Genomic DNA, 5,299 nt, shown 5'->3' with positions numbered 1-5,299 from the left:
TTAGACTGTGTTATATAAGACCGAGGTAGATAGATAGATAGAACCCCTACTTAGTTGTAGTTGTTCTTCTTCTTCTCCTCTGCTCGTGTTGCATTTGCCTCGGCGTGGATCAGGCCTTAGCCCTGGGCTTAGGGCGACTAACCCATGTCCAACTGATGTTCACATGGAACCCTTCTCCGCTTCGGTCATCAAGGAGTCTCTCGAGTATTTGCTACTACCACCAAGATCTGCACCAGTGGCGGCTCCAGGCCGGCCCACGCCGAAACCCTTCAGCGCTCACCACTGCGACCCTCCTACTCACCGGGGCTTCGAGACCTCGCCTTGAGAGCGAGGCCGGTAGTGCGCCCGGCGGTCGAGTATCGGGAGAATGCTTGAGCGCCATACCATTTTAAGGGCTAGTTGCTTCGGCAGGTGAGTTGTTACACACTCCTTAGCGGATTCCAACTTCCATGGCCACCGTCCTGCTGTCTATAGCAACCAACGCCTTTCAATGGGATCTGAATGAGCATTCATTTAGGCCCCTTAACTCGACGTTTGGTTCATCCCACAGCGCCAGTTCTGCTTACCAAAAGTGGCCCACTAGATACTCAGATTAGTCGCCGGAGCTTCATCCCCAAGTGACTGTGTTTTATAATACTGGGTGTAGATAGAACTCTACTTAGTTGTTCTTTCTTCTCCTCTGCTCGTGTTGCATTTGCCTGAGCGTGATCAGGCCTTTTTTTAGCCCTGGGCTTAGGAGCGACTAACCCATGTCCAACTGATGTTCACATGGAACCTTTCTCCGCCTTTCGGTCATCGCGGAGTCTTCTCGAGTATTTATGGCACCACCACCAAGACTGCACCCAGTGGCGGCTCCAGGCTGCCCACGCTGAAAACTCACTGCTTTTTGAGACCTCGTTGAGAGGCAGGTCGGTAGTAGTGCCCATGGGTTTGTGGATCGGAGAATGCTTGAGCGATACCATTTTAAGTGTAGTTGCTTCTGGCAGGTGAGTTGTTACACACTCCTTAGCGGGATTCCAGTAATTCCATGGCCACTGTCCTGCTGTCTATAGAAACTTGGCCTTTCATCGGGATCTGAATGAGATTCATTTGGGATTCTTTAACCTTGACGTTTGTTCAACAGTGCCAGTTCTGCTTCAAAAGTGGCCCACTAGATATACGATTAGTCATTGGAGCTTCATCCCGTCATGCAAGTCTGCATCTCCACCCATTTAGTTTGAGAATAGTTTTATACGTTTCTGTCCTCAAGACCTCTAATCGTTGGGCTTTTACCGGATGAAATTCACCCCAGGAGTTCCAGCTATCCTGAGGGAACTTTGAGGGAAACAGCTATTAGATGATCTGGATTAGTCTTTCGCCCCTATACCCAGCCCGACGATCGATTTGCACGTCAGAATTGCCACGGACCTCCACTCGTATTTCCTCTGGCTTCATCCCCTGGCCAGCATAGTTCACCATCTTTTCGTCTCCAACATATATGCTCATGGTACTTGTCGACGTCGCGAGCCTGCTCCCCGTGCGCCTCGCTTGCTTTCATCGACGCCCGCTCGGGACGGACAGCACAGCGCAGCCTTGGCAAGTCCCGGTTTGCCTCCGATGAGGGAAATTAAACTGACCATCGCCCTGACGACCTCCACTACACGCAACGTCCAGACGGGGAAAGCATTTTACCCCCGCTTTGTCGCGGCGTGGGCGAAGCCGCGCAGGCAGCCGGGTCAGGATCGGCCTAAGATCGCGACTGAGAGCTCGTTACAAGCTGCCCCGCACCCGTCACTTTCATTTTGTGTTTAGTGCAGCCCATTGACTTGCACACACACATGTTAGCTAGACTCTTGGTCCGTGGTGTTTTCAAGACGGGTCGGTGGATCACCGACCTTGGTATCAATCGGCGCAAAACCGGCCAAGCGGTGGCAAGCTCTTTCGACGACCGTCGTGAGGGTGCCAGGACACTGGTGGTTCCTCTGCCGCGCTGGGGTCTCCCAGACGAGCTGGAGAGAGAGTCGGCGGCGAGGTACCGTCCGACCGCTCGACGCCCCGCAACGGGTCGCGTGACTCATTACGAAATACGCTGACGCCAGCGTGAGGGGGCGCGCCCAAATTTTTGGGTCGTCAATTACAACACCCCACCTAGCCGACAGCTGGATTTAGCTGAATCCCTTCAGTTCGACCTTCGAGTTTCCAATTCGTTTGGCTCTTAACGGTTTCACGTACCTTTTGAACCCCCTCTCTTCAAAGTTTTTCAACTTTTCCTCACGGTACTTGTTCGCCATCGGTCTCGTGGTCATATTTAGCCCAGATGGAGTTTACCACCTGCTTTTGGGGCTGAACTTCTTCACAACCCGACTCACAGAGGTTCTTCCGACTGTCCCATCTGTACCCTCATGGGCGCCGCTTACAGGCCTGTTACCTCCATGGGCAGTGGGCTGCTTTCAAGCTTGACTTAGATTTGGTATGGGACGGCGTGTTGACCCTCTGAAACGCAACAATCTCCTTCGTGCCCCGAAGACATCGGAGGTTATGCGCTGGGCTTTTCCCTGGTTCAGTCGCCCTCTACTAAGGGAATCCCTGTTGGTTTTTCCTCCGCTTATTAATATGCTTTTAATTTGGCGGGTAGCTCTCTCCTACTTACGAGGTCGATCGTGGTTCCTCAATATCCTTAGGGGGAACACGTTCCCCAACCACGAGAAGCGGAAGACGCTCTGCTACCGACTTTCTTCACATCATCGACATTACCACGCTGCTGCAAAAAGACATACACAGAAGCGGTTGAGGGTTTGTCACGCGGGGTACTAGCGCCATGGCGCCGGCACTCCCACCCTGACCTCGCTCCTTCATTCTCAACGAAAAGCAGCTATAGGTGCTCGGCAACATCAATAGTGGTAAATAGCCAATAGGAAAAGTGTTCCAGCAGAACATCTCTCGCAGAGTCATATACACAGTTTTAATGCATATACGCTCGTGTTCCGCCCTTACTCAGCCGCACCTTTGCCGCTTAAACTTTGACCTCTTTCCCCGTTCCCGCATGCCACAGCAGTGGCACTTGTTTATCCGGAAAAAGAGAGCGAGAGTCGCAGTATTAATTGGCGTGAGCGGCCTTTCCGGCTGCAGAACTAGTGCTCTATCCCGGCGAGCGCCGTTATGAGGCGCAACACCGTCTTTAACGCGTTTAGAGAGAACTCCCCCTGCCTCCCTCCCAGGCCTGTCATGAGATAGACGTGGACTCGTGGCGAACTCTCAAAGAGAACGCCCACACCGCGTCTGACCGTGGGAGAGGGTGGAGGAGCGCGTGAGGAAGAGCACGGCGTCACCCAAGCATTCTCATCTCTCTGCCTGCACCACTACATGGTAGACTGCGGGCCCAGGCGCACTCATCAATTTAGGTTCCACTGCAATGCATGCCAAGCACTCTTTTCGAGGTGATAGACGAAATTCCGGCAGGGCTTACTTAAAAGATATCCGACCCGGTTTCGTTTCCTCTTCGTGGGATGGAGTGCTTCTTCTCCGAGAGAGAAGGAGAACGTGTGCCTCTTAGAACATGTGCAGCATCAGCCATGAGCGGCCGACGGCCATTCGTGTCTCTGTGGACAGCAGGCAAAAGAGCGCCTCCAGTTATTTGCGAGGGCGACAACTGTCGTCGGGACGGGACACAGACACATGTGTGTGTGCCCGGCTTTGTTGTAGTTGAATGTGGGTGCGCCAAGTCCATGGACTTGCTAGTGATAGGCTTGTTTTTAAGGGCACGCCTCGCGCAAGGCGCGGGCGATTAAACCCCAAGGCGGAAGCTCGGTTCGGGTTACCCTCGTGTCGGGGAGACAGTCAGCAGGCACCGAACTCGCAGCAACAGATGGATGTATATTTCCGACCCTCGTAGAGGAGTGGCGGCGACAAGCTCATATGGCTGCCGCCGCCGCAATATGCGTTCAACTTGTCGATGTATCTGGTATTCTTGCGATTCACATACCGACACGCAGTTTGCTGCGGTCTTCATCGACCCACGAGCCGAGTGATCCCCCGTTAAGAGTTGTGTATTTGCCATTTGTCTTTTTGCGACTAACCATCACAGGTCGAGTCTCAATGAAAGGGTTTGACAGACATAGCCCAAGTTTGTGGTTTGGGTTTGGCCGGACGGCTTGTTGTTGTTTTTTGACACTTGAATTTCACTCTTTTTGGGTCAAGAGGCTTATTCGCCGGTAGTAAGGAACGGACGGGCAGCCGTCCAAAGCCCCGTCCGTCCTCCTCCTCCGGTCTTCGCGCTCTCGCCCGAGTGTGGTCCACCTACAGCGTGGTGGTACCTACTTTTGGTGCGGGGGCCGGGATTGTCCTCTTTCGCTGCTGGAGTTGCCAGAGCAGAGCCCGAGACCGCCCAAATCAGGAGAGTAGTAGTTTTAAGAGCGCCCCGTTCTCTTTCTCTCTGTTAATGATCCTTCCGCAGGTTCACCTACGGAAACCTTGTTACGACTTTTACTTCCTCTAAATGATCAAGTTTGGACATCTTTCCGTCAGCTCGAGGCGACGACCCCAGAAAACCCTCGCGGGCAACGGGGCCGACAATCCAAGAGCGCCAGTCCGAAGGCCTCACTAAATCATTCAATCGGTAGTAGCGACGGGCGGTGTGTACAAAGGGCAGGGACGTAGTCAGCGCAAGCTGATGACTTGCACCTACTGGGAATTCCTCGTTCATGGGAAACAATTGCAAGCCCCAATCCCTATCAAGAAAGGCTTTTGAACGGTTACTCCGCTCCTCTCGAGGGGAAAAACCTGCTGATCCTTCTTCAGTGACGCGCTGCGGCGGCTCAGGAACATCTACATCACAGACCTGTTATTGCTCAATCTTCAGAATTGCCGCTGGTCCTCTAAGAAGAAGTTGCTAACTGACACCATTTTCTCTGGAGATCCGACTACTTAGTAGGCCAGCGCCCTGTTCGTTATCGAATTAACCAGACAAATCGCTCCACCGTCCAAGAATTGCTGCACCACCACCCAACGAATCGAGAAAGAGCTCTCAATCTGTCAACTTTCCGGTGTCTGGGCCTGCGAGGTTTCCCCTGCTGAGTCAATTGCCGCAGGCTCCACCCTGGTGGTGCCCTAGGTCAATTCCTCGTTTGAAGCTGCAACCATATTTCCGGAACCCAAAGACTTGGTTTCCGGAAGCTGCCCGCCGGGTAGCCACGCCATAGATCGCTAGTTGGCATCGTTTGCGGTTAGAACTAGGCGTATCTGATCGCTTCGAACCTCTAATCTCGTTCGATTAATGAAAATATCCTTCAAACATCCTGGCAAATGCTTTCGCAGTAGTTCG

The 5,299-nt window shown here is 53.0% G+C and overlaps 1 non-coding gene across 1 annotated transcript; it reads right to left on the bottom strand.

The window, feature by feature from the left end:
- Positions 1-3,859: 3,859 nt before the first annotated feature.
- LOC121863993 lies at positions 3,860-4,023 on the bottom strand. Its single transcript, XR_006088529.1, has one exon. It is a non-coding gene; the product is annotated as a 5.8S ribosomal RNA (ribosomal RNA).
- Between the last annotated feature and the right edge of the window lie 1,276 nt (positions 4,024-5,299).

The sequence above is a fragment of the Homarus americanus genome, unplaced genomic scaffold, assembly GCF_018991925.1.
Source record: "Homarus americanus isolate GMGI-L3 unplaced genomic scaffold, GMGI_Hamer_2.0 scaffold4144, whole genome shotgun sequence".
NCBI lineage: Eukaryota > Metazoa > Arthropoda > Malacostraca > Decapoda > Nephropidae > Homarus > Homarus americanus.
This window is presented reverse-complemented; position numbering and strand designations above follow the sequence as displayed.